Genomic DNA, 9,486 nt, shown 5'->3' with positions numbered 1-9,486 from the left:
TTAAAGAAACGCTGTTGCCAGTACACATACGATTTAGCACACCCATATACTTCCTTCAAGACTTCAATTATTAAATCAGGGTTCTCACGTGTAAATACAGGACGATACTTGATCTCATTACGGGCTTCGCCCTCCAAGTGATCGAACAAAAACAAAGCCTTATCAAAGCCAGTCATATGCGTTGCCCGAATACAACTTTGCGCTTCTTCAATCCACTCTTCGACGGACAGAGAGCCTGCAGATGCAGAGCCCGAAAACTTTGAGCAACGCCGTTCTCGGGGTATAAAGAGTGCTCGCTCCCGTTGAACGGGCTGGGTACCAGTATCAACGCCCGCTCCTCCTCTCCCCGAAAGTCTCTTTGAGAAACTCTCATTTTCAGCCTGTAGCTGCTCCAAACGTCGTCGCAGCTGCTGAAGCTCCATCGTAGACCTCTCTTCCTCGCTCATCTTGCTGCCAGCTGCTGTTCTCACGTTGGCACTCCCACACACACACACACACACACACACACACACACACACACACACACACACACACACACACACACACACACACACACACACACACACACACACACACACACACAGGTGCTGCTTAAATAGACTAACCTAGCGACGCAATGGTATCCTGCCGACAACGCCAAATGTGGCGGGGCTAAGACTGAGTAATGCGGACAACGCCACCCCTAGGAGAAGAGCAGGGGCACTCTATTTTACTCTAGAAACGCACGCACAGGCTTGACTTACAGGTATAAAAATATATTCTTTATTCTCATTTAATTAAAAGTTAGTCGCTGTAGGTCGTCAATACAATAGGACGCCCATTAGTACATAAAACAAAAACAAGGGGGGGGGGGGCCCGCTAGCCGGTGGTCACAATTAGTCTACCAGCACAAATCTCAAAGTCCACCGACTAGGGGGAAAGAAAGAAACAAAAAAGAACACATGAAGCAGACAACCAAACAAACAGAAATACAAAACGCGTCCTAAAAGCAGCACCTGCACACGTATCTCATTCACCCCAATCACGAGAACAGCAGCCGACACTCGGATTGCCGGTAGCGTCTATAAACAAAAAGGAAACGAGAGACCCAGTTGCGTGATCCATACATATTCGGTTCGTAGGCTAACTATTTACCACGCCACAACCGGATTAATAAAACGCCTATTCAATAAAGCACAGCCAAAACATACCTTGTTCCTTCTCCCATCGGGATCGCTGAACGCAGACCCAGGCTCGTCACTCGCACAGACAGTGTCACCGTCGGCGAGCACTCAACGATCACTAGCCCAACAGAAACACAATTAAATCCCCCGTAGTGCACTGGCCAAGTAACTATCCTAATTCCCCAATGAGGTAGTTAAGACATACCTTGCGCTGCGACCCACACCTCTAGACACTGCTGCTACCGGCATGAGGACCCCGTGTGCCTTACCGGCATGAGGACCCCGGGTGCCTTTACACCTGCCTGATCGCAACCGCCCACCTGTCCCACCCCTATCAGGTGACGTCAGCGGTACGGGGAAAGAGAACGTGTAGCAGGGAACATCAGCAGGAGACAGAGAGAGAAGACCTAATCCCACAGGCCACATATACCTTTACATTTATGGCAATACCTGTCTTGAAATTATACGGAGGAGTTATGCTGGTGTCACATACCATTGTTGGGAACTGCAGTTACCGTTCCACCTGAACGGCAGTTACCGTTTCAGAACGGTAGTTACCGTTCCAGAAAGGCATATGCCATTGCATTACCGTTTCAGAACGGCAGTTACCGTTTCAGAACGGCAGTTACCGTTCCAGAACGGCAGTTACCGTTCCAGAACGGCATATGCCATGGTATGTCAGTGGTCGCGACGGCAGTTACCGTTTCAGAACGGTAGTTACCGTTTCAGAACGGCAGTTACCGTTTCAGAACGGCAGTTACCGTTCCAGAACGGCAGTTACCGTTCCAGAACGGCATATGCCATGGTATGTCAGTGGTCGCGACGGCAGTTACCGTTTCAGAACGGCAGTTACCGTTCCAGAACGGCATATGCCATGGTATGTCAGTGGTCGCGGTGGCACATGCCACAGGCCATTAAACGATCATCTGTGACTGTGTGAACAAGTGATGATGGTGTTGTTGATGATGATCTCTGCGGCGACTGTAGATGGCTCGGCTCTGTTGATGGGGGTTAGCCGTCCTCTGAATAGCTATGTGCTATTCTGTTTATTGCTCAACAAATAAGATGTGCTTGAAGGAGAATGAAACATTGAAGATTTAATTTTCATAAGGAATAAAATCAAAGAATAGTTAGTGTTAATAGAGAGTAGTCTTTAATGATCAGACAATGATCAGGCAATAGTAGAATATATAATGATCAACAAATCATAATTGAAACCAAACAAAAACAACCTGAAGATCATCTGTAATCCGCTGGTTAGACACAACATTGCAAGAAATGTGAATATGTGATGCAACATCTGCCAATGTGTTTTTGAACTGTTAATGATGAGAATCTGGCGAAAATGGCTAGGGAAAGATAAGGGAGGGAAAACAGAAGGAGACATGGTCATCAGAGCAAAGGAAAAAAGGGGCAGAGAAGTTTTCAGGGTCAACCAAGAAAGCCCTGCAGTATAATAAAGTCCTGCACGATAATAAAGCCCTACAGTATTATAAAGAACTGCAGTATAATAAAGCCCCGCAGCATAATAAAGACCTGCAGTATAATAAAAACCTGCAGTATAATAAAGAAACCAAAAAAGAACCCAAGAAGTTCTTTGGGCTCGAGGTTATAACTGTGGAAAATAGACAGAAAAGATATGGAAATAAAACTTAAAACACCTTAATGATAAGATAAGATGAGTCTTTATTGTCTGTTACACAAGGGTTACAGAAAATATTCTTTGACATGGATCCAGTCACAAATAAACGTTCACACAGACATAAAAGACAAGACAAGTCATGGGTGTTGAGCTGACTGTGGTCTTCATTTTGTGCTGTTCACTAGGGCTTTTGCAGACGCGATGAAGGATTTCTTGAAGGTGTTTTACCGAGCATTATCGCTGGCGAATGCCTTAAAAGGGCCAGAAAATAAAAACATTCATCACTGACAGGACCGGCAATTTCCATTCATACCCCAAAACACATATTTTTGACATTTCAGATTCTGTACGAGACCTCTAATGAAGGAAATGGAAATAAGTGTTTTCCATGTTTTACCTTATAGGGCATTTATAGGGAAATAATATTGTGTAATGGGTGGGCACTGGACCGGCAACACAGAAGTTATATATAGGGGGGCAGCAGAAATAGAAGGACTTTGTTTCATTTCCTTTACAGCAGGAAGAGTTGATTATGGCAAACAAAATGTAGGTCATTTGCCAAATACAATAAATGTCCTTAACACAAATGTAATTCCCCCAACTCTAAGACACACACCCCTAATAATTGAACAACAAAAGAAAAACACAAACAGAGTGACATTAACTCAAACTGGAGAGGAAAATAAAGAAGAATGCTAAAGAATAGAATCCATTGAATATGTAAATGTTGTTTTTAGGATAGCAAAATGGATAAATGGTTCTAAAAATTCATCAACAGCTATTATTGACCTATTTTAACTTGACCTATTTGACCTATTTTAACTTGGGTTCCTTCAATGGGCCATATGTGTCAAGATGGTGGACTGAACGCCTGAATAGGCTCTCTGGGCAGCATTCATTTGCTAATTTCTTGCATCGAGTTGCCATTTAGAAAGTAAATGTTTTGCTTCAAGGTAAGACAAATGAATGAATGAATGAATGAATGAATGATCTTTATTGTCAAAGTAAAGGTACAGGTAAATCGAAATTTGGGAGAGCTCCCCCCTGGTGCTTAAAGAAAAAGAGAGGACAAGGAACATACATAAACAATACAGTATGATAAAAAAAAAAGACATCGTATATATATCTAACTAAAATTGATGCATCTAATATAAATCTAACATCTAATATAAATCTAACATCAAATATAAATCTAACTAAAACTGATACATCTAATATTAATCCAACTAAAACCGAGTTAAAGTGCAGTTGAATGACTTGAAAAAACATGAAACTGAAAAATTGCACAAGTCCTTAGAAAAATAAATAAATAAATATTTAATATAATAATATAAAGATAAATAAATAGATGGTTCGTAGGGAATGCACAGTTCCCCTGCCACATGTTATGTGCGTGTGCGTGATAGTACGAGGTCAGGTGTTGGCAACGTCAAACGCCTGTATGGCCCTGGGGTAGAAACTAGATATAAGTCTGTTGCAGTCCGTACAGCCATAGTCCTGAACCGCTTTCCTGAGTGCAGCAGTACAAAGTGTTCGTTACCCGGGTGGGTTGGATCCCTGGAGTTCTTGGTAACCTTCTTGAGGCAGCGGGTGTTGTACAGTTCCTCCAGAGAGGGGTGAGGGCAGCCAATGTTCTTCTGGGACGAGTTAACGACCCGCTGTAGTGCCTTCCTCTCTGCAGCTGTGCAACTGGAGAACCCCACGCAGATACAGTAGGTGATGATGCTCTCCACTGAACAGCGGTAGAAGGTCACAAGCAACTCCTCCCTAAGGTGGGAGTTCCTGAGGACTCTCAGGAAATAGAGTCGCTGTTGTGCCTTCTTAATGATGGCTGTGGTGTTGGTCCTCCAGGACAGGTCCTCCTGGATGTGCACCCCCAGGAAGCAGAAGGCTGCGACCCTCTCCACAAAGCCACCGTCGATGAGCAGGGGCTGGATCGCAGTCTTCTTCCTCTTGAAGTCGATGATGACCTCCCGGGTTTTGAGCTGGTTCAGCACTAGGTTATTAGCCTTGCACTGCTTGCTAAGCTGCTCCACCTCGTCCCGGAATGCAGTCTGGTCTCCCCCAAGATGCGGCCCACCACGGCAAACTGGTGTGGGTCTAGTCTGGGCGGCATGGATGAGATGATGTGATTACAGACTAGCTTCTCAAAGCACTTCATGGTGATGGGTGTGAGTGCCACCATGCAGTATTCGTTGAGGCAGCTCACAGTGCTTTTCTTTGGGACCGGGATGATTGTAGAGGTTTTCAGGCAGGGTGGGACGATGGCCTGGGACAGGGACCGATTAAAGATCCCTCAGCACCCGTCCCGGAACGCCTTGTCCAGTGTCTTTTCTCCCCTAGTGGCACATTTAATGTGCCGGTAGAATTTCGGAAGTATTACCTTTAGATTGGCGTGATTAAAGTCCCCCGCGATGATGTGTACTGCCTCAGGGTCCATGCTCTGGGGTCTCATTTATAAAACTGTGGGTACGTACGCCCAAAAGCCAAGTTTTGCAATTGTACAATTGTGCGCAGCTGAATCAGCTTCACGTTCCGCCCTCTACACTCCCCTTTATAACCATAAAAGGTCAATGCAAACAACTTCATGAATGCGATTTGCATATAAAACAGACTCAGATGCAGGTATTATGTCTTGTCGGAAACAATGGCAGGACAGAGAAAAGCCAAAAAGTGAATTCGCCGGAGGTTGAAGTGGAGACACTTGTGAGTAAGGTGGAGGATCGAAAAGTAATTTTGTTCGGCGGTCACGGGACCGGGATCACTAAAATTAAAAAGCAGAGTGAGTGGCAACATGTTGCTGCGGCAGTGATCTCGATCAGTGGCATGGAGCGCCCAGTCCCAGAATTAAGAAAGGTTTGGTCTGACATAATGGTACATATTTTTATTTCCTCACGCACAGCAAATGTTTCTAATTAATTGCTCAAATGTTACTGATCGTGTAGTGAAGATCGGTAATTACAGGTGGGTGCAAAGCAGAGGCTGCCCTCACACCGCCAGAGCGTGACTGCAACTGGAGGGGGACCCAGTACTCCTGACCTAACACCAATTTACACGAAAGTTGCATCCATAATTGGCACCACAAGCGTGATTGGCATCGTGTCCGAAAGGGAAGGAGACACTGACAACACTGAAGAACAAGGTAAAGCTGATTTCTGTGTTTTATAGATTTTTTATTATTATTGATCATGTAGTGCAAGCTATTTTGCTTGTGCGTCCTCCAGAGTCAGCCCCCCCCCCCCCCCCGACGCATCCAGAGCGCGCCACCGGCACTTCAGGGGGCCGATGCCGTGCTCCACCACTGACTGAGCACGGACATGGACCTCATTGTATCTATGTTCCTCTGCGCTGTGCGCGTTCAAAACCGGGGTGAGGAGCCAGCGTCTCAAGGGGTATCCACTGTCACCTGCAAGGCAGAAAATCATTAGTTATGTCAAGAACCACAATGTTACGTTTTTCCTCTTTAAAAAAACTCACCTAGAAGCCAGCCATCCCGCCCCGCGCCTGCCTGTAGTCTGTTCCCTACACTACTGTGCGTCAGAATAAGGAATCATGTGTTGCACCAGGCCAATGTGCCACTATGTTTGTTAAGTTCATATGGGCATCACATATAACTTCATCATTAATAGTGTGCACGTGCTTTCGGTTGACGTAAGCAAACTCATTTTCAGATGGAGCCCGTATAGCAATATGAGTGCAGTCAATTGCGCCGATTGCGTTTGGGAAATCGGACATTGCTGCAAATTGCCTTTTAATCTCTGCCTGTTCTTACACTGTGTAGGGAAACCTTGTGTATTGACTGCCCATATGTATGATGCCATTCAAAACCCTGAGCATTATGGCATTGAGGGATGGTGATATACCGGATCTACAGGGTGGAAAACATAAAAAACAAAGTTGAGCCAATTATGCTTAAATGTGAAAACAGGTTCTAAGATGCAGCTATATGAAACACTTACCTGTCTGCGAATTCCCGTTGGAAACAGCCGGTTGCAAGGAACCCCAAAGTGGTAAGGACCTGCGTCTGCACGGGGATAGCGTGGTTCCTACGTGTTGCCCTTTCCAATGCTGTACCCAGTTCAGCACATAGATCCAAGAGCATAGCTCTATGGAATCTAAAACGGCTCATTAGCCAGTCATCATCATGGGCCAATAAATCGTTATGGTCCCTGAAGACCCTCTCCCTCCGAATCATGCCATTTGAATGGTCCTCCAGCAGTGCCAGCAGTGCCATGGTGCTGCATTACGCACAGGGCTCACCGCTGTATTTATAGGGTTATGGTAATAAGACTGACCAAGAACACCTTGGTCAATCAGTTTGTAATCACCCACGTAAAATGTTCTTGAACATAACCCCTTTTTAATGCCTGATTTGTCATGAAAAGCATCAAGAGGAACGGACAATAATATAACGATTGTGATGAGAGTGTGGCTTGGTTTTCCACGCTTGGGATTTAATTGACATTTGATTATGTGTTTACAGTGTCACATAAAAATATTATGTTATTGACACATGTAGGACAGATGCTTTATTCCATGCAGCCGCGCCGTACTCGAGGTTAAATATAGAGAATTTTAATTTTCATTTAGATTCTAAGGAGATGTTTCTGGAGTTATAACTGAGAAATAACGCTGTTGGCTTAAATTATTCTGATTACATAGTTTTAACGCATGATACAGGTTGAAATTAAAGTTACGAATGGCAATGATAAAACATAATCGTTCTTCTCCCTCTACATTTCTTCAGTCTGACTTCAGTTCACCACCACACCGTCTGTGTCGCCAAATCTCCTTTTCCTCCAAACCATGAGTACGCATGGGTCAGAGTTTGCTTAGGGCTGCGCACATTCTCCCGCCAAGTTAGTTTTTTATAGATCAAAACCTCGGCGTAGAAAGTCACATACGCAACTTTCAGCCCCGTTTTGTGCGTACGCAACGGTTATAAATGAGACCCCTGTTGTTTACTAATGGCGTCATGTAGTTGAGCTAGTGCCATGTTTTGCATCAGCGTTGGGAGGAATGTAAACAGCTGTGATCAGCACGGCATTGAATTCCCTCGGGAGGTATGTAGGCCGGAATTTAACTGTGATATATTCCAACTCCGGGGAGCAGTCCATTGGAGATGGAGTCCTTGAGCTCACACACACACGCTACTGGACTCCCTCCCCCTCCCCTTCCCTCGTTGCAGCACAGTATGCCGTGAGTGAAGTGATGCGCCTGTTGGCTGCGTCCGCCTCCCGGTGTCTGAGTTGTGACACCTCCCCTCCCCAACTCCCATATGCGTTTGTGATGTTTTTGATGTGATGCTTATCTGTTGAGGTGTTTTTTTTGCTAATCCCTACACTGTGCCCCCCTTGAAGGAGCATAGTTTGGGATATTGACAATTTTATTTTCCCCTCGTTACCCTCTTGTTTAGCTTTTTAAACTTTCTTATATAACGCGGGCCGCATGGTTCTTGTTGAACAAGCGCCTGACAGTCTCTCCGTCCTGTCTCCCCACACTGTCTTTTATGTTTCTTGGACGGAATGTAACTGGGAATTTCGTTGCTCTGTTGCTCTGTAACATGTGTAATGACAACAATAAATTAAATTCAATTCAAAAAACCACGAACCTCGCTGAACATACCCAGGCTTTCTTTGGAAAACCTGGCTTGACAGAGACGCAACTCGCAATCAGAGTTAAACGTCCCGCCACATGGTCCAACACCCACCTCTAGTGGCGGCAGGTCGTAACTGGTCCCTAGCCCGTGTCCACCTGATTGCCTGCCCGGTACCAGACCCCCGCCCGCCTGATTTCCCGAACAATCAACAATAAATTCCTTTTCCCTTACCCTGTCTCCGCCTCCCTGCGTCCAGCACTTGGGTCCCAGTTTCCCGTACCGTAACAGTACGAACTGGCCATAATGGACCCAGCTGACGCAGAGGCGGTCAGGGGAATGATCTCCCACCAAGGGACTCTCCTGGGCCAACATGATCAGGCCCTGCAGGAGATCACCACCGCCCTCCGTGAGCTGACCCTAGCCGTCAGTTCTCAACCCCCCTTCGCCCCAGAACCAGCAGCCCCAGATCCGAGTCCGTCGGCTTCTCCCCGGGAGCCGACCATCCCAGCCCCCCTACGTTACGGAGGGGACCTAGGATCCTGCCGGTCATTTGTCATTCAGTGTTTCCTAGTATTTGAAATGCAGCCCCAGAACTACTCGTAGAGATCTAGGATAGCTTACCTGATCGGTTTCGCTGAGTGGCGAGGCTCTCGCGTGGCCAGCGGCGGTGTGGGAATGCGGGTCCGCGGTCTGCTATGACTAAGGTTCCTTCACGGAAGAAATGCGGTCGGTCTTCGATCATCCGGTCCGGGGCAAGGAGGCCCCCATAGTCTCCTGCAGCTTCGCCAGGGATCCCGCAGCGTCGCCTCCTTTGCAGTCGAGTTCCGGACCCTCGCTGCTGAGAGCGGCTGGAACGAGGAAGCGCTCCAGGGGGTCTTCCAAAATGCGCTCAGCAGCGAGCTGAAGGACCGTTTAACCTTTAACCTCCTGGGAGGAACCCACGGACTTAGACCATCTTATTTCTCTCGCGATTCACATTGACAAACGTTTGCGCGAACGACGCAGAGAGAGAAGCGCCCACTCATTAGCCATGCCCCCTTTCGAGTCACCGGCTGCAACTCGTCCCCCCTCCCGGTTGCCGT

At 46.5% G+C, this 9,486-nt stretch overlaps 1 protein-coding gene and 1 long non-coding RNA gene across 2 annotated transcripts in view; both read right to left on the bottom strand.

The window, feature by feature from the left end:
- Positions 1-477: 477 nt before the first annotated feature.
- Positions 478-1,537, bottom strand: LOC115544530 (uncharacterized). Its single transcript, XR_003976899.1, has 2 exons — positions 1,191-1,537; positions 478-1,061 (listed from the first exon to the last, which is right to left on the bottom strand). It is a non-coding gene; the product is annotated as an uncharacterized LOC115544530 (long non-coding RNA).
- A 2,935-nt stretch (positions 1,538-4,472) lies between these two features.
- LOC115543897 (uncharacterized) overlaps positions 4,473-9,486 on the bottom strand; it is a 979,736-nt gene continuing 974,722 nt past the window's right edge. Inside the window, exon 2 of the mRNA XM_030356564.1 lies at positions 4,473-4,679. The gene's annotated coding sequence lies outside the window, so the exon portion shown is untranslated. The remainder of the gene's footprint in view (positions 4,680-9,486) is intronic.

Source organism: Gadus morhua, chromosome 5 (assembly GCF_902167405.1).
Source record: "Gadus morhua chromosome 5, gadMor3.0, whole genome shotgun sequence".
NCBI lineage: Eukaryota > Metazoa > Chordata > Actinopteri > Gadiformes > Gadidae > Gadus > Gadus morhua.
The sequence above is the reverse complement of the archived record's forward strand: the minus strand, read 5'-3'. Positions and strand labels throughout refer to the sequence as shown.